General features: G+C 46.3%; 1 protein-coding gene across 5 annotated transcripts in view; it reads right to left on the bottom strand.

Moving 5' to 3' along the window:
- AHDC1 (AT-hook DNA binding motif containing 1) overlaps positions 1-23,676 on the bottom strand; it is a 276,021-nt gene that overhangs the window by 174,474 nt on the left and 77,871 nt on the right. The window lies entirely within an intron of this gene.

Raw genomic sequence — 23,676 nt, 5'->3', positions numbered from 1 at the left:
TTAGCAGTGGGGTGTGATGCTACCATGTTTTGGAAGATCAGTTGTCCAAAAGCTGTTTTTCAGAGGGTTGTTATTAAAGGGCTGGGGTTTCTTTTTCCTTCCCAAAACACACCACCTTAAACTGCTTTGGCATCAGAGGTGGGTTCCTAACGGTTTTGGACAGGTTTGGCAGAACCGGTAGTAACTTGGTATCCTGGGTCGCTGGGATCGGAAGCAACCCAGGCCTGCCACACACCCCAAACCGGTTCTCCTACATGGCCGCCGTCTTGTTTTTCGGTTCTGCGCTTGGGCAGAGCGATTTTCAGTGCAAACATTTATTTCTTTTTCATTTTTGTTAAAGGTTTTGCACGCAAAACTTTCGAGGCACCGAACTGGCATCATGCCGGCAGCAATCCACCCCTGTTTTAGCATGGACCGAAAAGGAGGAGCGGCCTATATACCCATGAAAACATAAAGGATAAAAAGAATGATTTGCACAGCTCTCCCCAATCTTGACTGGTTTGCTTTGAAGCAAATTCTGCTGGGGATGTGGTTTGTCAGCATTGCCCAGAATTGGGCTTTCTTTGTGTGCGCGGGCGGGGTGGGGGTGGGTGGGCGGTTGTGCGCATGGCACAGCTGGGAACCCCCTGAGGGCCCCCTCCAGCCCCTCCGTTCGCATTCACGGCTGTCCTGTACCCATTCGGTTCCACATTCTTTCGTTTTGCTTTGGGAATTATCCGGAGCCTCTGTTCTCAAGAGCCAGCTTGGCACCGTGGGATGGGCTTCCCAGAATGCACTGCAGAGGTGTGCAGCAAACAAAAGACGAAAGCCAAAAGTCTACAGCTGGACTCCAAGCTGCACGGCCTGACCCAAGACAGAGAGGAAGCCACCAAAATCTCAGCAGCTGCCCCCTAGTGGGGAAAACATTCCTTCCCCAGATAAAGGCTACACACACACACACACACACACACACAGAGAGAGAGAGGTGGGGTACAATTTCAAATGAAGTGCAGGTGATCAAAATTTGCCCATTCCAAAGTGTACAAAGTTAGCACCCACCCCTCTCCGAGAAGAATGAATCAATTTGAGAAATGTTTTTTTTTTAAAGGCAGGATAAAATATTTCTCCTAAAAGACAAATAAATAAAAAAATCTTAAAGGAGACAGAAACTCAGAGCTTCAGCTTTCTGCCCCCCCCCCCCCGCAGCAGATATTTGGTGCCCATTAAGAAAGACAGCCTATCTACAAAGCAAAAGACCTTCAGCTCCAGGATTAAGATATGGCCCTCCAGGATGTAATAGGATTATCTAGCAGCAGAGCTCCCCGCGTGGCAAAATCACCTGGGGACATTACATCACCCTCCAGGCTTCAACCAAACTTCTCAGGCAAGCTACAGCATTAGCTTTGACCCCCACAACAGCCAATAGAATACATGTTCTTGCACAGGAACAGGAAGCTCAAGGGCAAGGCTCAAGAGAAGGTATAAATAACTCTCATTCTCAACTCCCTGTGGTCGGCTACCCAGAATCACATGTGACATGTCACATGTGGTTCTGCTTCATCAATAAATGGACCCACTTTCTGATCAGCTTCCAACCTCCATTTTGTTTCCAGTGTCTTTTTCCCGGCTTGGAACTAATCCAGATGGAGATTTCTTCCAACAAAAGTATGGTAAGAGATTTAAAGAAGGAAGGGGGGGGGGAAGAGACAGAGAGAGAGATGAGAGAGGGGAGGGGAGAAAGAGAGAGTGAGAGACAGAGAGAGAGAGAGAAAGAGAGAGACACACACAGAGATACCCGTTTCCTACAGAAAACACCGGGAGCCACAAAACCTAGGTAGGCGTGGCTGTGTGTCATGTGACTGGGTGGGAGTGAATGATGTCGAGTTGGCCACACCCACCCAGGTTTTGTGGTTCCTGGTGTTTTCGGTTTTTTTGTGGGAAACGGGTCCAAATGGCTCTTTTGAGTGTTTAAGGTTCAAGACCCCTGGCTTAGCTGGTGTTTCAGAGACAGCCCCACCTTGCTTTCCACCAGGAAATATTTCGGCCACGCATGGAAAGAGACCCTTGGATTCAGGCTGCAGCTAAAGCACGTCTATCTGGGGTGGGCTGGGAGTCTTCTGCCATTCCAAAATGGCAGGAGAACAAGATCCTTCTCCCCCCCCACGCCAATAATGAGCGAGCTTGCAAACGGCGCCTTCGTGATGCTACTTGCTTCAACAGGCTGAATCTTTCAATTAAGATATCAAATGCTCGTGTGACTCTTGCAGCCTGACTTATCCATCATGGAATCAGCTCCTCTACCGACTCAGGGTAATTTTCTATCATTTATCCCTCTTTCGTCTCACACAGTCTTCCTGGGGTGGGTTATAATTCTTCCCATTAGGCACAATAAAATAAAATGGTTCTCTAAGCGACTGCCCTTCAATCGTGCTGGCCGGCTAGCAACATGGGGGGGGGGGGGGAGAAGTGCAAGTTAGTACATCTACTATAAAAAAAAAATAAGCATTTTGTTTCAGTTCTGCAACCAGGTTGTTTTATTTTTATATTCCTATTCAGCAGAGACCATTCATTGCATGGGATAGTTCAACTCGACCTCATTTCAAGGCAAGCTTAGCAGCAGATATGCTGTTCCCAAACAACGTTGATCGCATGGCTGTAACTTCTTCACACCTATCTTCGAAAGTCCAGTCAGCTGATGTCTCTCCACCCCAGATCTGAAGGTTTTTAAAGGCTTAGTTCAGCATAAACCAGGATCATCCAGGTTCCTCCAGGGCAGGGGTTGGCAACCTTAAATACTCAAAGAGCCATTTGGACCAGTTTCCCACAGAAAAGAAAACACCGGGAGCCACAAAACCCCTCCCTTGCCTGACTGTTTCCTAAGCATAGCTGAATTCTGTTTTCTTCTGAAATTTTTCTTTTCTTCGATTTATCCATGGTTGGCCTACCGGGGGTTGAAAAGTTTGATAAATCACATGCCGGCGGGTGTCGCACATTGGCGGTTGTGACACATATTCTGAGCGACAGGGAGCCGCAGCAGAGGGATGAAAGAGCCACATGCAGCTCCAGAGCCATGGGTTGCCGACCTCTGCTCCAGGGGAAGAGGCTAAAACCCCCAGAGTTCTCAGCCACCAAAGTCAACATCTGAAAAGCCCGAGCTTAAGCAAAGCTGGTGTAAAACGTTATTACCATGCCTGCTGCCCGCAGTAAAATCTCAGCTTGACATCTTAGTAGCTTTGGGGCCACTGTCTAGATTTGGAAGCTAAACAGAGTTGGGACAGGTTGCAACTTGGAAGGGTAACCTCCAGGAAGTTCCAAGGTGTAGAGTAGATTGGGAAGGTGAAAACACATCCCAGAAGCAAACAATTGCAAAATATTTTCATATTGTTGTCAAGAAAACACACAATTCCTGTAATCATTGGGGTTTTGGGGAGTCTTTATCTTTATATGGTATCTGTTCAGGTAGACATACAACAGTTCATTTAGTGGCCATTCAAAGTTACAACGGCACTGAAAAAAGTGACTTATGCCTGTTTTTCACGTTGCAGCATCTCCCTGGTGATATGATCAAAATTCGGATGCTTGGCAACTGGCATGTACTTATGACGGTTGCAGTATCCCGGACACATGTGACCGTTTTTTTGCCACTTTTGCCAATGGGTAAGTCAATGGGGTAAGCCAGATTTGAATTTGAATTTCACCACTGCATTTGGTACATTTGAGGACAGAGATATCTCAACCTTAGTCCATCTGGAGACACTCATCTCAGCAAATGGAACCGGAGCAGAAGCATCTATTCCAAAGTGAGTGGACCATTACCTCCATTTCCTCCTCAAAGTGGCCCGTGGGTCCTGCCATTACTCATCCAATCACTCATTCATTCATTCATTTTCTATAGTCGCCCAACTCAGAGGTGGTATTCAGTAGGTTCGGACCAGTTCTGGAGAACTGGTAGCGGAAATTCTGAGTAGTTTGGAGACCCAGAAAATACCACCTCTGACTGGCTCTGCCCCCATCTATTCTCTGCCTCCTGAGTCCCAGCTGATCAGGGGGAAATGGGGATTTTGCAGTATCCTTCCCCTGTCATGCCCATCAAGCCACGCCCACCAAGCCACTCCACGCCCACCAAGCCACGCCTACAGAACCGTAAAAATTATTGAATCCCACCACTGGCCCAATTCAACCAAGTGACTTTGGGTAGCTTATAGTTCTAAACTTCTAAAACAATTTAGAAGACATTAAAACAATAAAAACATCCACAAAATGAAGAAGTATAAAACAGCAGCCGTGATGATTAGTCAACTAATAGGAGAGCCAAGTAACAGGGCCCTTCAGACATCCCAAGCCCCATATAGCCAAGTTTTTAAAGGTCTGCAAAAAGCCAACAGGATTGGGGTCATCCTCATCTCCGAGGGGAGAATACGGCAGGGGCTACAGCAGAAAAAGGCCGTCCTGCCAGTCGGCATTTTTTGGCTGATGGGATCTGCAGCATGCCCAATCTGCTGGATCTGATCAGATCAGTAGAAGAAAAAGATTTCCCCAGATAACCTGGTCCCAAGTCACGGGCAGCTTTAAAGGTGACAACCAACACCTTGGCCTGCACCTGGAAACACGCTGGCAGCCCATGGATCTCCTGGAATAGTGGTGCTTTATATGTGCCTTTTCCCAAATCATGCAGCTCCATCAGTCTGCATGCAACCCCTCCTCAAATGAAAAGCCCCTCCCTACCCAGTTAAAAGAATCAGGGCAGGGGTCCCCAAACTTGGCAACTTGTGGACTTCAACTCCCAGAATTCCTCAGCCAGCTTTGCTCAGACAACTTTAAGAGCTGGCTGGAGAATTCTGGGAGTTAAAGTCCACAAGTCTCTTAAGTTGCCAAGTTTGAAGACCTGTGGGCCAGGGTAATGCTTTCCAATCAGACATTTCACTCATTGCAATGTGTCCAGTCAGTGCCACAGAAGATGAAGCCTTCCCATGTCTGCTATGTCTGCATTCATGACCAGGCAAACTTAAACCTTCAATAGAAGAAAAACCTCAGAAAGATCCACTTTGCCCCTGCGAAACCTTGCTCCGCTCTGCAGCCAGGCCAGCCAAAACAGGTCAGTGGGCAAGCGTGTTTCAATGCTTGGCTGCTTAGAAGTACAAATTTATTTTCCACTGAAGAACTAAGACAGGCCTTGCCTTGATATATAACTAGATACGCCCTATTGCACATGCCATGTTTATTGCCTGGAGTGAAATAGAGAAGAAGCAGAATATAAATTTAACATAATAAACCAACATACAGAACCTACTGGGTAGGATTATGCAAATAATTCTGTGAATGAAGGCGAATATCAGGGATGGGCTCCAGCACGAGTCCAAAAGCTTGTAAGACTAAATCTCTGGTCCCGGTGACCGACTCAGGTTAGATCCTGCAAATAATTTAGCCTTTAATATCTGAATGCTAAATTAAAACATCCTGTAGGATAGCACTAGCATTTAAGATTTACATACCTTTTCATAGTTCTTTCCATCCCTCTCTAAGCGGTTTTACAGGGTCAGCCTATTGCCCCCAACAACTGGGTCCTCATTTTACCCACTTCGGAAGGATGGAAAGCCTGGTGAGATCCGAACTGCCAAATTGCAAACAGCCAGCAATCAGCAGAAGTAGCCTGCAGTACTGTGTTCTAACCACTGAGCCACCACGGCTCTTAGGTCTTTTCTTGTAACCCTTCCAATCAAGAGAGGTCACCTTCACCTCAGCACAAGTAATATCAAGAAGAGAAAATGAAGCCTCTAGAACCGCGTTTCTCAACCTTGGCGAAGTGAAGATGCACGGACTTCAACTCCCAGTATGCCTTTAGTGCTTGGGTGCCATGCTGTTTGAGGGAATTCTGGGAGTGGAAGTCCATATAGCTGAACGTTGCCAAGGCTGAGAAAGGGCGCTCCAGAGTTTAGCCTGCTAACTCATCTAGATCCATGCCATGGAAGAGATATCAAACAAAATGAACATCAGTTCCAGTTTGCTACACATACCAAGTCCAAAATGCTGAGGCAGACCTCACTCATTTCCCTCTCAGCTGAGCTCAGCAAGGAGAATCTTGGGAGCAAAGTAAATGTTTGCATTTTCCCAAGTAAGTAATTTTAATGATGGATGACTAATTTCTATATGAGGGCTCCCTCTACCCCTATCAAAAATTGGACGTCAGTCCTTTTTTTTTCTTTGCTGTAAAAATTTGTATATAAAAATACCAACATGTCTACATAAAATTTGTACACAACTCTCACATTTCGTAAGGATTTTGCATGTTTATTAGATTTACACCATCCAGGAGTTCAAGACAATGTACAGCATAGTATCTGCACGAAGCCATATGCAATGAAATCCGAACAGTTGCTGCAAGTGGGTGGTGAAAAGCCACCAAGCCACCATTCATTTTGCAAGACCCAACAGCACAATGCCTGGTGAGGCAAAAATTCTCATACTGTGGAGATAAGACTGCCACCGAGCCCCATCAAGCTGCAGCATTTAAAAGACATCTTCCACGAAAACACAATTTAATGGAAACTAGCTTTGTACAGTTCGAAGTATACTGTACTCTGCACCTAAAATGAAAAGCTATCATCTCAGCTTGTAAAGAAAGTTAATCTACATATATATAAGTGAAAGACCACTCACACAGCATCACGAAATCTCCAGAACCGTAAAACCTACAAACTTTAAATTTGGCATGTATGTTCCTCTGGGCTTCTAGGTGCTCGCTAAGAAAGGAATTTTCAAAATGACCACCAGATCATTAGTATTTCTTATATTATTATAAACATGCTCTGATGCTAAGGAGTTAGATGTTCTACTCCCCCTCCCCACCTGAAAAAAACTCTGTTCCAACTGCCACTTGGGTGTGAGCATGGCCAGAGCATGACTCATTCAGGTTGCATTGAGTTAGACTGAGGGAGAAAAGGGGGAAAAGATAGGAGAGGCCTCTGTGGGGCAAGCCTGAGGGAGAGAAGGGGATAGCAGAGGATCAATGGGGCCAGCCTGAGAGAGAGAAGGGGATAGGAGAGGCCGATGGTAACTACTCATTAATTTTCAAGCTGTGAGTGTCGATTTATCAAGCCCAATCACATAGTTTCATAGCGGCGCACGGGTATCCAGCTAGTGTTATATAATCACGCAAATTCACATTAAAAAAAAACACCTGGTTCATGGTTCATGCATGGAAGCCCATTAGGACCCCCGTGTGCAATTACATCTTTGTACTTTTATCCCTGCTTTTACCTGTTCCCTTTGCCCAATCCCTTTTATCACCTCTTTCTCCTCTTTAATTCTTCCCTTCTTTAATCATGCTTTCTTTTCAGTTCCCATCTATTTTTAGCCCATGACCCAGACCACATTCCTCCTTCCTTCAGACATCCCTCTTAAGCTCCAAGGGCATTAAGGGCTACTAGCTATCCAGTTTAGGCCTTCAAAACCCGCATTCCACACACCCCAAACACTCGAGGGACAAGATCACAAGTTTGGAATCTGCAAAGGGCAGTATGAATTCCTTGCTCATTCAGTTGCTCTATGAGTGGGGAGCATCAGCTCAGTGGCAGATCAGAGGTTGTGGATGCAAAAAAAAAAAGGCTAGTTTCCATACTTAGCATATCCAGACAGGGCTGGTGGGGGGGGGGGGGAACCCCTCCCTCTTCATGTACAGTAAATTGGTATTTTTCAAACTTGGCAAAACTTTAGGAAGTGTGAACTTCAGCTCCCCGAATTCTCCCAGCCAGCAGTTGACGTCCACACGTCTTAAAAGTTGCCACGTTTGAAAAATACGGGTGTAGCTGATAGTGAGAAAGATCGGGGTCTCCAAAGCACCTGAAAGCAGGACAAGAAGCAATGGAAGAAAACTTAATCAAAAAGAGAAACAACCTAGAACTAAGGAGAAATTTCCTGACAGTTAGAACAATGGATCAGTGGAAAGACTTGCCTTCGGAAGTTGTGGGTGCTTCTCCAACACTGGAGGTTTTTAAGAAGAGGTTAGATAACCATTTGACTGAAATGGTATATAGGGTTTCCTGCCTGAGCAGGGACTAGAAGACCTCCAACGTCCCTTCCAAACTCTGTTATACTGTTACTGTCTCCAACCTTGGGAACTTTAAGACTTGGGAACTTCAACTCCCAGAATTCCTCAGCCAGCTTTGCTTCTTAAAGTTGCCCAGGTTGGAACCTCTGAGTTAGATGGTCCAAGAACTTGGCTCAGCCTGTATATCAGCCTCCTTGCATGCATTTTGCAGATAGGTCATGCAAATATCTTGCTCTGTTTTTTTTTATTTTTAAAAGCAATGGGTCCCACTATCAGATTTACAGAGGAACAAGATCAAAGTGTGCAAGGGGAAGGGGAAAAAATAGGACTAGCAAACGGAGCTTTGGGTGGGTGGGGACCAGGGACTAGTTCTCTGCTTCCAGAACAAAGAGGTTGAGATATAATAACCCAGCCTTCAAATGCAGTTCTGGCCGGCCTGATCTTCCCCAGCTGGAGTTCCTGCTTGGACAACTGCGGTACTGTTGTTTTTGCTGATAGACAGAGCCAAAGGCAGCGTTGGAGGCTGGTGAACTTTCTGGCAGGGAGGCTGAAACTAGCTCAGCCGTTTCATCCTTGGCTAAATTGCTTTCTCCTTGCACTCCCTTCTCCCTGGTCAACAGCAGCAGTGAGAACATTCTTCTCTTCTCTTCTGCAATCACAGGGAGGGCAGGGCGAGATTATCACTCATTTCCTAGCTGGGCAGACCAAGCTCCCAGGAAAAGCAAATAGGCTTTGCATTTGTAAAGCTGGTTGGAAAAACGCCCCAACTCCCTTGATTAATTTTAGATTTATACGTTTGGCTAATACAGGGACTCGCTACTCAAAAGAGAATCCAAGCCCATTCAGTTATTTGGAAAAAAAGAAACAGGCTACAGTCCTCTCAAAAGCTGTAATCACCCTTTAAAAATAAAATAAAAAATACAGGTAAGGGAATGTCTGTTTCAGAGCTCATCCATCCCAGGCCGAAAATGAGATTACTAAAAAGAATAAAGCTAGATGTTATGATGGATTTCTATATGCAAGTGAGCCATGGATGGAGGCTCCCTTTCTCAGCCCAAATAATCCAGGGCTTTTGAACGAGAAGCATTCACATTTCAAATTCTCCCAGCGAGGCAGCGCAGACTCCAGAGGGCTACACACCACATGCTTTTTCTAAACAGCCACTGCATTAGTTCTCACAGCAACAACATTTGTTATAACAGAAAGCCATTCTGGGCAGGAAACCTGGATGTTGGATCACTATGGAGAGCAGCTATTTATCCCAGCCTGCTCGTCCAACCACATCCACCGATCGCAGGGCAGCCTAACATGGTTTATTCGGGCTTAACGTGTTTGCAAACCCACCTACTGCATACCGTTTGCAACCCATGGTATGTTTAACCTGCTTAACGTGTCCTGCAAACTCGGCTAATTGTGAATAAGCAGACTATGGTTTCTCAACAAGCCACGGGAAGCCACTTGCATACATCGTCTCTCTCTCTCTCTCTCTCTCTCTCTCACACACACACACACACACACACAAACACACACACACGGTATGCATGTGATTTCCTGCCCAGACTGACAGGAAGCCTTCTCCATACCATCACCCTCATTTCATGACCAGAAAGTGTGGGCAGCATTTCTGTCCCCCCCCCCCTTATGATGCTTAGGATGTTGTCACTCTTTCCCCAGTATAGACAAAAGTTGTGTCACCTCTCTGGCTCGCAATCCTTCCAGGGGATCTCCCAGGCCAAAAGAAGATCAGAAACGTTGTTGAAATTTTGAGGAGGGCACTTCCTACTGTTTGCACAAGGAATCGATGCCCGTATCCCCATGCGTGAAGGAGGGGGGAAAAAAGGAAGGGAAACCTTGCACAATTGTGTTGGATTCCACACTGAATCTGAATCCCTGCAAAGGGTCTCCCTCCCCCTCTGAGATCTTTAAGGTGCTGCAAATATTCCCCCCTCCCCCTGAATTGGTTCAAGGACACACTTCATTGTGTGTGTGCCTGGTCCTATCTCTTCCCAGCCTGACATCCAGGGCTGAAGAGAGAATTCTAGCCCAGGAACAAGTCAAGAGTGAAGAATGGAATTGGATCTGCTGATAGATGTCCCAGTCAACTTCTCTCAGCCTAACTGAGCTACCTCAATTTTGTTTCCACGACACCCAGCAATCAATTATCCTGACCAGCAGAAACCTCCATAAACACCCAGCAACCTCTCTGCTTCTGGAAGTTAAGCTCCATCCTTTTTAAAACGCCGGTTTTCCCCATCTTCCTCAAGCAGCCCCTTCACGTTTTCCTAGTATCCAGGGGTGAATTTTGCAGGTTCCAGAGAACCGGTAGCAGAGATTTTGAGTAGTTTGGAGAACCGGCATTTATCATGAATGGCTGGGCCCAAGAATGGGGAGGGAATGAAGATTTTGCAGTATTCTTCCCCTGCCACACCCACCAAGCCACATCCATAGAACTGGTAGTAAAAAAAATTGAATCTCACCACTGCTAGTATCATCTCTCTCGCTCCCAGCTCCCATTCCCAATCCTCTTTTCCCCAGAGGAGTACACACACACACACACACACACCACATACACATGTGTCATTTTCTATCATCTACATGCGGCATCAAACTGTCCAGCACTGCAAATTAATGGCTTTTAACTGGCTCGTAAACCAAGGCTCCATCTCCAGGGCAGCTTAAGTCCTGTAGGAAGGGTGACTGATGTAGATCCCAACTAAGTATGGGTGTCAAGAGTGTCAAACTCAAGCCCGGGGGGGGGGGGGGCGCATCCAGCCCGCGGAGTGCTTAGCCCAAAGTCACCTAGCTGGCTTTCATGCCTAAGGCGGGATTAGAACTCACAGCCTCCTAGTGATTGGCCCAGGTTTATCCAGCTGGTTTTCATGCTTAAGGCGGGATTAGAACTCACAGCCTCCTAGTGATTGGCCCAGGTTTATCCAGCTGGTTTTCATGCTTAAGGCGGGATTAGAACTCACAGCCTCCTAGTGATTGGCCCAGGTTTATCCACCTGGCTTTCATGCTTAAGGCGGGATTAGAACTCACGGTCTCCTGGTTTTCTAGGCCAGCACCTAAACCAGCCTAGGCCAAACAGTCTAATGTGAACACAGCCTATGCCTTTTCTTAACCTGGATTTAGGGGTTAGCACTTTGTCTGTACTTCTCTTTCTTGCCCCAGACACACTAAAATAAAATCAGAAACTGCTGAAGAAATAAAGGGGAAACCATTTCCTTTCCCATTACTTCCCTGAATACCTTGCTGACATGGCATGTGCGAGTCATGGGCAAGCTGTTGTAAAGCACTTTCTTCACAGAAAATGGCATGGAAGGTGGGGGGTGCGGAGAATCGTTCAGAGGTTAATAGGAAACCAGCCCAGCATGGCAAAGCCGAGAGGATGTGGTTAAAAAAAAAAGAAAAGAAAAGTGCACTGTGTTTCTCAATTTTTTTAAAAAAAAGAAGCTGGAAAAACTTCACCACCACCACCACCCCAAGTTCACATTTTGATTATTTAAAAAATAGTGCTGTGTTCGGTGGCATCATAATACCTGGGGAATAACTGTAAAAGGAAAAGTCTGCCTCGCCAGACACGTGTGAACTTCATTACATGTTGCTTAGGTTGCGGCAGTAAACATGGGAATACCTGTGTGTCACGCGAAACTGTATGGGCCGTCAGTCCCCCAACAGGATCTGGATGTCTTTAACTGTGGTGGCTCCCTTTATTCCCCCGATCAAGTGTTATGCAGGATGCCTGACAGTGAGACGGGACTGCAACACCTACTCCAAGGTGGCATCTCCCCAGGTGCCCCAGTAACCCCCCCATTCTGAATGGGGTGTTTCAGAACAGCTGGTGAGTACCAGAGTCAGGATTTCTGGTTTATTGTCAGGAGGAAGCAAATCGTAGCTTCTTGCGGATAGCCAAAGTCAATAACTTTGTTTGCTACATGCTACAAGCCTCTCGCCAGATTGCTTGCCTTCCCTCGGGGGATGATCGGATAAGGCTTCACGGATCATGGGGGAGGTCAAGCTTATACTGCTTGCGTAAGGACTCCAAGCTAGGCCCTCACTTGACCCCTCCTTCCAGCCTGGCTGGCAGTTTCCCAACAGTTATAAGATCTGAAGCGCAGAAGAAGAAGAAGCGCCACAATTTTAGAACATGAGAGAAAACTGGGTAAAAAGGAGGGACGAAGAGCCTTATCGTCCTAAAGTTGTTTGCAACCCCATAAAGCACCGGGTGCAGCCACAGAGTCTCCTGCCCCCTCTCTTGAGAGTTGTTTCTTAACTACAGTAATCAAACTGACTGTTGTTTGTTCCAGCTTCAAGCATTTCCCCCCCCCCTCCCTCCCTGGCCCTTTTGGACTGTGGTTTCCAGTGCATCACTCAAAGACCAAACACAGCACTCAGCCACAGAAATCATCCTTGACTTAAATTAACCTCCAGGACAATCGAGTTTTTAAGTGCTCACAGTCGCCACAGCATAAAATAACCCACAGCGTAACAGAAAACACTGGACACTCGCCCCCCCCCCCATTTTTTTCTTTTATGGCAAGAGAAAGAGGCATCATGTCTTGTATTCAAAAATGTCAGCTCTTGTCCCCCCAAAACATCTTAATTAGTGAGCAACTTGGAGGTTGGAAAAAGCTGTACATGGAATAAAGAGCTGTTCCTTTAAGGATCTCGGCATTCTGATCCTCCAAGCACTCAACATTAAGATGGGTGGACTCCAACTCCCAGAATTCCCCAGCCAGGAGCCTGGGTGGACTCCAACTCCCAGAATTCCCCAGCCAGGAGCCTGGGTGGACTCCAACTCCCAGAATTCCCCAGCCAGGAGCCTGGGTGGACTCCAACTCCCAGAATTCCCCAGTCAGACGACCTTGTTGAGGAATTTTGGGAGTTGGAAATCCCCCCATCTTAAAGTCGGTAAGGTTGAGAAACACTGCTCTAAGCATCACCAAAAGACCCTCCACGCACCATATCTCCAGGCCAGATTGAAACACCGGGGGTGGGAGGGCGGTGGGGGTGGGGGGTTAATACCAGAACCCAAGAGACTTCTGTTCCTTCCCTTCCTTCCTCAACCAGCCAAACCAGGCTTCCTCCAGCCCATCACTCCAGCAATCATGAGCATCTGAGAGTAGCTTGGGAGAAGGTTTACCCAGCAGTTAATTAAAGCAAGCATCAAATTAAATACAGCAAAATTAAAACAGCGCCGGAAATTAATTTTCAGCATTTAAAAAAAAACCCTCTACCTTGTAAAGCTAGATATTCTCTAAAGGGGGGAGAAAGGAATGTGCTGCGCTGGCCAAGATATGGCATCGCACTTGGTATCACCTTGCCAGCTGTGACAATCAGTTCCAGGTCCAGATGCAGGTTCTGTCACCTCCCCTACCTCTTCGCCGAAACCTGGGGAGTCTAGTTATTCCCCCATCCCGGAGACGCAGATGATCATTCCTTGCCCATCACAAAACCTCACCTAGGTTGCTCTCTATCCAGCTCCTTTGATCCACGTGGGTGGCCCAAAGCCCCTCATCCTTCTCTTCTCCTCCAGCCCCGCAGCCCATCAATCACCAGATTCGTGGAGTGCTCAAGAGGCTGTTTTCACTCCCGTGGCACCACATACAGAAAGAGAAGCGGGAGCCAACAGCATTGATAAGTATTTTTTTTCTTAAATAAAAAATACCTCCTAGTGGAGATTTTGCAAAGCTGCATGCGGCTTTTCTGGAAATAAACAAAAGGATATATATATATATATATATATATATATTTAAAGCAAACTTATCCAGAACTTACAAAGTGAAGCTAGCTTTGTATTTCTTTTTAAAGGAGGGGAGGGGGGAAGAAACATGTAAATAAAGATTTGTAAATAAATAGATTTATGTAATAAACAAAGATGCTTTCAAAATGCAAATCTATTTAGAACATCCAATGGAAGTCAAGTTTTGTATTTTTCAAAGGTTGGAAGGGGGAGCGATAGGAACATGTAAATAAAGATTTGTTTCTTGTTTATTTATATTTTGTATATCTGGATCGCCCAACTCCCTCAAAGAGGGACTCTTCAGTTTACCACTAGTGGTGGAATTATGAGTTGGTGCAAAGTCAAATAGTATAGCTTGTTCTTTTCTTAGTGTAAAAGCACAAATCCACCAAAGATCAGGATCAAAGGTACATTTAAAAATGCATCACGCTGGTATGCTACAAATAACTAGAACCATAAAGTTATAACTGCCCCATATCTAATTTTTTTCAATGTAAAATTTATCAACAAAAGTGCCCATCATGGTGGATGAAAGCTAACTTGTAAATTGTGTGAACATCAACCAAAGTTGGGGAGGGGAGGAAAGGAAAAGAAAGGAAGAGACAGGAGAGGAGAGGAGAGGAATGGAAAGGAAAGGAAAGGAAAGGAAAGGAAAGGAAATCCCACTTGGGAGAACATTGAAAGCTCTCTGGTTTGTAGTGTTGAGCAGATGACAGAAGCCAACTTAGAAGTTATGATTAATTCACAGAGAATTCTGAATATAGTTGTTATAACTATTCTCGCTGGACATTTGGGGAGCAGCCATCTCAGCAGCCCTGGATGGCACTAAGGTGGCAAAGGCTGGTGTAAGGGACCATATTTCATGGTCATCAGCAAGCATATAAATAAGACCAGGAGCAAGAAGGCAAATTGCAAAGCCGTTGCTCTTAATTACTAGCAAGGCTGGTGTTTCCCTTAAGCTGGGTCAGCACCCTCAGTCCAGCTGCTGCTTCGGCCAAAGATCCAGGTGAGAGTAAAATGTACAGCATCTTGTGTTGACCAAGGTCACATACAGATACCTTCTAATTTATGTACATATACAGAAGAAGCAACATGGTGGCTTCTGGGAGACACATTGTTGTATGCCGCCCAGAGTCCCTTTAGTTGAAATGGGGGGGGGGGGGTTTGTACATTTGATTAATAAATAATAAATAAGCAGGAAAAGTTATTTCCTCCCCCCCTTTTTAAACACTGTAAACATAATAATAATAATAGTAATAAAGGATTGCCAGCTTTTTTTAACCCAACCCATGGGCAGCAAGGAAAAGCTTTGGAGATGCCAACTAAAACCTCCACCTGTTTGGGGACATAATTATTCAGCAAAAGATGCGTGCATGCTTTTTAATACATGGTGGGGGTGGTGGAAGAGACCCAGTTGTCTTAAGATGAAAGAATGGTTCTTTCCTGCAGAAATGTGCTGTGAAGAAAGCTTTTGACAGGTTACCCCCTTGTGATGTTTCCACTCCTGCAGCTGTGCGAATGTTGCTATCGTCCTCAGAGAGAAGGGAAACAGACTTTTGTGTTCTCCTTCTTATTCTCAGTGGCATGCACAGATCAGCAACAGAGTGTCTGCTTTGCACATTGAAGGGTACCAGATTCGATTCAGGCGTTTCCAGGAAGATCTGGGCCTGAGAGGGCTGCCAGCCTGCATTAGTAATACTGAACTGAATGTGTTAAAAATTACACCTTGCTCCAAACATTGTACATCTTAAGATAGGGCTAGAAAAGTGTGATGAGCCTACAAACTAGTTGTGGCTGCTGGTAACAGTATAACAGAGTTGGAAGGGACCTTGGAGGTCTTCTAGTCCAACCCACTGCTCAGGCAGGAAACCCTATACCATTTCAGAGAAATGGTTGTTCAACCGCTTCTTAAAAACCTCCAGTGTTGGAGCATTTACAACTGCTGGAGGCAAGTTGTTCCACTGATTAATTGTTCTAACTGTCGGAAAATTTCTCCTTAGTTCTCAGTTGCTTCTCTCTGTGATTAGTTTCCATCCATTGTTTCTTGCCCTGATTTCAGGTGCTTGGGGGAATAGGCTGATGGGTTCTGGATTTTAGATACATTTGATAAATTACTCCATTTGTGGCATCTTGGCTGAAAAATGTCTGCCCTATGATGCACCAGTTCACCCAGTAAAATATTACAAAGGGACAAACACAAGAGATTTAATAGTATATAGATGGGATGGTGCTGGAGAACCCTGGTCCAGTCTTGTGGGAATCTAACCATCTCAGCTTGTCATGACAATCTAGTTTACTTGAAGATTGCTGGTCACTTTATTCCCCCCACCCCCAATTTGGGCTTTAGAATATTGTGAGAACCCAACCCACCAATTCTGCTCTCTTCTACTGCTAATCTTAATTTGCTCTTTTGTCAAAACCTTTAAAACCATGATAAGAGTTATATCTGAAGACATTACAATTGCATCTCCTTTAAAAAGCTTGGCTTTCTAAACTTTACAAGTGCAGTTGCAATCAAATACATATGCGCACAAATACTGCCCAATATTGCACAAGGTTGTAGAGGCAAAACTTTCTGGATTTCATGGGAAAATAGTGCTGTGTGTGTATCATAAAATTTAAAATTTGATCAATAAATAAAACGGCCGGCTGCATTAGCTCTTTCTAGAGACTCACAGCAGCCAAGAGTAAATTCTCCAGTGTATTTCTGGTCAAAAGAAAAGTTGAGCCCCAGGCTTGGGTACTTCACGATTCTGAAAATAACCTGACACCGAGCACCTTCCTCCTTCTACCCCACACAATCTGCACACACCACATAAGACACTCTGAAAGATGTGTACCTATGCAAGTGAAACTTCAGGCTCCTTATGTCATGACTACAAGCATGAAAACAAAGGGAAGAAAAATCTGGGTGTGCCAAAATCCAATAGACGTAGTTATCTCTCTACACAATGGGCTTAACCAAGTTCAATTACGATCACAGCAGCTCTGTTCATACTATATGGGTGACCTTGGCTAATACTTTATGGCTCAGGAGGCTGTGGGAGCCAAGGCCACTTGCTTAGTTTATGGTTCAGTGTAGTGTGCAAATCCAGAAAATGGTTGGCTTCAGTAACTAGACTGCATTGCATGAATAAATTTGTAGGATCAATCAAGAAGCCCAAAAGGTAGTTAACAGAACCATGATGATACGCACCCAAACTCTTACACTTTGTTAGATGATATGTTTTTCAACAATGCTGACTTGCTTCCTATTTAATTCCTATTTCCCTCACCCAGTTGGCGCCTATCCATTGGAAAGATTCTACCTTCTAAATGCCAAAACTTGGAAACATTTATTTCATGTTTAGTTTTAATGAATGCAGTGGTGGCCACTTTTTTTAATATAAGCATTATGAGCACCCATTGGATGTTGCTCTTTAATTCACCGGTGGAATGGCAAACCATACCATCAAGGACCTGCAACTCCTATTCATTAAAGTATGTACATATGTGCTAGTGGTTCCCGACTCTAGGGGGCGGTGCTTATCTCAGTTTCAAAGCTGAAGAGCCAGCACTGTCCGAAGATGTCTCCATGGTTATGTAGCCAGCATGACTAAATGCCAAAGGCGCACGGAACGCTTTTACCTTCCCACCAAAGGTGCTCCCTATTTTTTTACTTGTATTTTTTACGTGCTTTCGAACTGCTACGTTGGCAGAAGCTGGGACAAGTAACAGGAGCTCACTCCGTTACACGGCGCTAGGGATTCGAAACACCTAACTTTCTGATCGACAAACTCAGCATCTTAGTCACTGAGCCACCGCGTCCCATATTCATTATAGTCCCATATTCATTATAACTATTCATTATGGTTTGTCATATAGTCAGTCAGATGTTTAGACTGGATTTGGTGTTTTTTGTCTATGGAATCCTTCCCAAGTATCTGTGATAAACAGATGTTGTTGTTTGATGGTATTAAAGGTATTAGCGCAGGATGTAAGCTTTTCCAGGTAAAACTGCCTTTTGAAATGGACCGGTTGTGGTTTCTGTCAATGCTGATGGTGTTCAAGTGGTGCTCCAGATGTTATTATTATTGACATCTCGAGAGGGTTGATTTAAAAGTCCATCTCTGCAAAAGGCAAGGTTTTTTTTTACAACAGAGTTGATAGAATTTGGTTTGTGCAGGGACGTAGGCTAAACACTATCTAGAACTTTATGCCAAAACTATCCTCATCGCGACGTTACACTATTTTACAACTTCTGTGGCAAGACAAGATTCCATAAATGTCAATGGGATGGGGGAAATGCAGACTTACTTATGTGTCCACTTTTGCCATGAGGAAATGGCCCTTAGAAAAGCAAGAGGGGTTCTTAAAAGTGGACAGGTTGGAATACAGAACAGCAGATTTGGAAAGGACAGTGGGTGTCTTCTAGTCCAACCCCCAGCCCAAGGAGGAAACCATGTACCATTTCAGACAAATGTCATCCAATCTCTTCTTAAAATCCTCCAGTGATAAGAAGAGCACTCATAATTTCTGAAGGCAAGCCATTCCACTGATCAATTGTTCTCCCTGGCAGGAAATTTCCCTCTAGTTCTGGGATGGATCTGTCTTTGAAAAGTTTCCATCTGTTACTTCTTTTGTCATTCCAGTTGGGAAAGAATCCAGTTACTATTCTTAAGATCCAGCCAGGCCAGACCTTCTGTTCAAAGCAGAAAGTACCTTGCCTGCTACTTTTGCCAAACAGCTTCAGAGAGCATGAAGGGCACCCAACCTGATGCTCAAGACATCTGCCAATACATGAACAGTAAAGCATGGACCTATAGAACTGGAGGTTTGAACTTCCTCAGCCATCATAGAACAGTGAACACCCTCAAGCAGAGGCTGACCAAATGGATGTGCTGATGACAAGTGGGGAAACGGAGCCAGGGAGCCATGTAGCAATGTGTATGCAAGTAAAGGTTCCCCTCGCACATATGTGCTAGTCGTTCCCGACTCTAGGGGGTGGTGTTCATCTCAGTTTCAAAGCCAAAGAGCCAGCGCTGTCCAAAGACGTCTCCGTGGTCATGTGGCTGGCATGACAGAACACTGAAGGCGCATGGGAAGGTAACGCTGTTACCTTCCCACCAAAGGTGGTTCCTATTTTTTCTACTTGCATTTTTACGTGCTTTCAAACTGCTAGGTTGGCAGAAGCTGGGGCAAGGGATGGGAGCTCACTCCGTTATGCGGCGCTAGGGATTCAAACGACCAAAGTGCCGACCTTTTTGATCGACAAGCTCAACATCTTAGCCATTGAGCCACCTTTACCCATGCAAGTGGTAGAAAAAAAAATCTGGAGCTTCTTTTGACCACAGCCAGATCCCTTAGGAGGAGTCCTATGAAGCTTCAAGCAATCTTGTTTTTTTTTAAATGTTGCACCATTTCCCCTCTGGATGCTTGTTGTGAGGCCAGATGCGAGAGAAAATACCCCAGACCTATCTGAGTCAGCTCTTCAAAATATAACACATTCTTGATTTTCCAGGTGGTGGTGGTGCAAAGAAGAGGACTGGGGGAGACGAGGCGATTTATAAAATTATGCACGGTGCAAAGAAATGTTTCCTTCCTGTCTCATGATACTGGAACTCGGGGTCACCTAGTGTGGTTAATTGGTAGCAGATGCAGGACCGAGGGAAAGGAGTAGGGTTTTTTCCCACATCACGTGAAACTTAAAGAAAACTACCACCAGATACAGAGATGGCCCCTTGTTCACACAGCTTGTGGAGGGAGGCACGATAAAAATTCACGCAAAGATACCCCTATCAGTGGCTTTTCATTTGGATTGCTCAGTGAAGAAAAAAAAACAAGGAGGAAGATCTTTAGTCTCTATGACCTGCCTGTGAGTTTCTTGGAGGCATCTGAAAAGGGTTTTTAAAAAAAGCCTGGTCTATATGAAGATATAGGGATGCGGTGGCTCAGTGGCTAAGATGCTGAGCTTGTCGATCAGAAAGGTCGGCAGTTCAGCGGTTCGAATCCCTAGCGCCGCGTAACAGAGTGAGCTCCCATTACTTGTCCCAGCTTCTGCCAACCTAGCAGTTTGAAAGCACGTAAAAATGCAAGTAGAAAAATAGGGACCACCTTTGGTGGGAAGGTATCAGTGCTCCGTGCACCTTCGGCGTTTAGTTATGCCGGCCAGATGACCACGGAGACGTCTTTGGACAACGCTGGCTCTTCGGCTTTGAAATGCAGATGAGCACCGCCCCCTAGAGTCAGGAACGACTAGAACACATGTGTGAGGGGAACCTTTACCTTTATATGAAGATGTCTTCTGATCCAGCAGAAAATCATCTTAATTTTTCAGGAGGCAAATTTCTGATAAGTGGAAAGACAAAGTGAGTGTTGCACACCAGGCTCACCTCAAACGAACACATTTTACTCACGTTTTACCCACCTAACTGAATAGGTTGGCAAGACATTCCAAACCATCAACTAACTCCATGAGCTCACTCCGTATTTGCACCCTACATTAAAAAAAAGCAGGTATCTGCTTCTGGGGTTCAGCATGCAGTAACAACCCAGCTTGGTTGATTCACACAACACCTCAGGCCCTTTTGTCAACTGGCCCCATATGCAGAAGACAAGCCCAGCAAAGGCTGACATTCTTAGTCAATTCCCATCCCCAACACCAGGCTGAATTTTCCACATCGCCTTTGAACTGAGACACCCACCGAAGCAAACTTTTGATTTTTCTTCTTCTTTAATTTCCACCCACCCACACGAACCGCTTTCTGGGCAGAGAGAGATGTAGAAGAAAGGCTGAGAGAGAGAGAGAGGAGAAGGGGGTGTGGGGGGAGAGAGACTTTCTCAAGGCCAGCCAACAAATCCACAGTTGTTGCAGCTTTTTCCAAGGCCGCCTTCAACTCCTAACCACGGAGGAAACTACCCAACTTTCTTGCCTGCTTTCTGAGAAGGGAGCCACTGACACGCAGAAGGATTGCAACAGACAGAGGAGAATATTTTGCAGCTCAGGGTTGACACAAATGGGTCCTTGGGTGCTCTCTGGGCTTGTTTTCTTGCAGTCGTTTCAGGACCCAAACTAGGTAACCACCACCTCCTCCTCCTCCTCCTCCTCCTCCTCATCATCATCATCACTAACACTGATGAGGTTACCTAGTTTGGGTAATGAAACATCGGCAAGAAAACAAGCAAGTTCACAGAGCCCCAAGGACCTCTTGTGATTGCAACTGAGCCATCTTCTGCATGCATTTTCTTGTAGGATTAAATGGTAAAGATTCTCCTCGCACATATGTGCTAGCTGTTCCCAACTCTAGGGGGTGATGCTCATCTCCGTTTCAAAGCCAAAGAGCCAGCAGTGTCTGAAAACGTCTGCATGGTCATGTGGCCGGCATGACTAAACGCTGAAGGCACACGGAACGCTGTAACCTTCCCACTAAAGGTGGTTCCTATTTTTCTACTTGCATTTTTTACCTGCTTTCGAACTGCTAGGTTGGCAGAAGCTGGGACAAATAATGGGAGCTCACTCTGTTATGCGGCGCTAGGGATTCAAACTGCCGAACTGCTGACCTTTCTAATCAACAAGCTCAGCGTCTTAGCCACTAAGGAAATCTACCCCCGTTTTCATCCGGAGCATCTCAGGAGCTTCCTCTTACTCACCACAGCCCAGTTCTGTGGCTGTTTTCCTGCGCTTCACCATCGCCACCAAAGCTTCCAGCAGCGGTCAGACCGTCTTTCTCATCAGGACCCCAGAACTTTTCCTACACACGCCCCTTCCCTCTCCCCCACCCCCAAGTGGGTTTAATTCTGGCCAAAGCATCATATTATCTACTTCTCACTCCACACGCTAACCACACACAAATACGCCTAGGCACATGTGCATATGAGACCTTGCTCTCTCCCACTCCTGCCTCTCTCTCTCCCTCCCTCCCTCCCTCTCTCTCTCCCTCTCTCTCTCACACACACACACACAGGGAGGGAGGGAGGGAGGGTGGGAGAGAGGGAGGGAGGGAGGGAGGGAGGGAGGGAGAGAGAGAGAGAGAGAGAGAGAGAGAGAGAGAGAGAGAGAGAGAGAGACTTACATACATCCCACCCCTCTTCCTGTTAAGATGTCAGGATGAACTTGGAGCGTTGCCTAAACAGTTCCAACACAGCTTTCTCCTTCATTTGACAAAGCTCTGTGAGTCTGTGTGCTGGGGAGGGAGGAGGGGGGGGATGAAGGATGGAGGGAGGAGGGAAGGAAGGATTTGGTCAGGTTTGTTTCCAGGAGATACGTGAAATGGAGGATAACGATCTGCCAGGAAAGGGGAGGTAGTGGTGGTGGGGGAAGCTAGAGAGAAGATGCCTGTTGTGCATTTCTTTAAAAGCCAGCTTGCTACCCAACCTCTGGAGACCACCCCCCCCCCCCACAAAAACCATTGCACCTCCCTCCCATCTCTCAGCCCTGGGTGGCCTTCACGTTGTTCACAGATGGCTGTTTCTACTCACTCGAGTGCTTGACCTAAATCCTCTCTCTCTCTCTCTCTCTCTCTCTCTCTCTCTCCCTCCCTCTCTCTCTCTTCAGTGGCGCTGCAAATGTCTTAGCTGTGTAGCTCAAGGCATGGCAAAGCTAAAATTAAAGAGGAGGAGGAGGAGGAGGAAGAGGTGAAGGACAGTATGACAACAGGATGCTGGCAGCCTCCAAAGAATCTCCCCCCCCCCTCTTCACCGCAAGTGTTCAAGAGAGAGGCGGCTGGATCTTTTGCAAAAAGCACCCGCTTTGTCATTGGTTAAATGCCACGCTCAGAAAAAACTGGGCGACCGCATTTCTGACCCCAACTTTCAGCCACCTCTGACGCCTCTCTGCAGTGCTGGGCTCCCCACCTGGCTCCTCTTTCCCTACCTCCCTGCAAGCTCGCAGGAAGTTCCCAACAGCTCTAAAGTTTTGTCGGTGACTCAGCGGCTGGCGGCTTCAGCCAAAAGTGACAAGCTGGGCGCGCGCAGGCGCACCCCCCCTACCTCCAGGGAAATGGAAAGAGGCCTTTGGCCCTCCGGTCCCAGATGGGCTGGGGTGGTGCAGGAAGATGGCTGGATGGTCTCCAGGCTCAAAGTCACAAGGCAAGATTCAAAGTGGAGGGCAGGGAGGGGGGGGCAAGCAGGGGGAGGGGTTGTTTCAGGAAGGCAGACTCTAAATCACACCAAGGCATCGATTGGGTCAACTTTCAGAAGGCTCCAAGGGCTTCCTGTGCAGATCTGAGGGCCACATTCACAACAACCCTGCAAGGTAGGCAAGCCAGAATCCACTCTGGGTGAAAACAAACAAACGAGGCAGTGATGCTTTACAACAGGGCCCCCCAAACCTGGCAACTTTAAGACTTGTGGATTTCAACTCCCAGAATTCTCCAGCCATCATTTTCCCAAATCATGCAACTCCATCTGTCTGCACACAGCCCCTCCTCAAATGAAGAGCCCCTCCCTACCAAGTTAAAGGGTGAAGGTAGGGGTCCCCAAACTTGACGACTTTAAGACTTCTGGGAGTTGAAGTCCCCCAGTCTTAAAGTCGCCAAGTTTGAGGACCTCTGTTTTACAAGAAAGCTGCCAACGTGAGGGCACCGCTGAAGTCTGAAGCGCTAACAGTTCAACCTTCTACCTTCCCTTCCCTTCCCGGACAATCTGCTTCCAAGCAGGTGCAAGAACGCTCCGAAGCAGCCCCCCCCCCAAGCCAAGACCACGACACAAACACTCAAATGCAATTCCACAAAGTGGGAGTATTGGGAAGGGGGGGGGGAGGGAGAGAGACATCAGCCCTGCAACTCTCTTGAAGTCCTTGAACTCCCAAGCCGGGAGACAAAGAGCTTCTTCCCAGCAGGCAGGATTGAGAAGAAGACCCCCCTCCTCCCTCCTCTCCATCCACTCCTCCGCGCCAAGCTGACAACACATACCATCCCTTCATCCTATC

This window comes from Thamnophis sirtalis, unplaced genomic scaffold, assembly GCF_051295495.1.
Source record: "Thamnophis sirtalis isolate CommonGarterSnake01/CBP01778 unplaced genomic scaffold, rThaSir2_p1.2 scaffold_13, whole genome shotgun sequence".
NCBI classification, from domain to species: domain Eukaryota; kingdom Metazoa; phylum Chordata; class Lepidosauria; order Squamata; family Natricidae; genus Thamnophis; species Thamnophis sirtalis.
The sequence above is the reverse complement of the archived record's forward strand: the minus strand, read 5'-3'. Positions and strand labels throughout refer to the sequence as shown.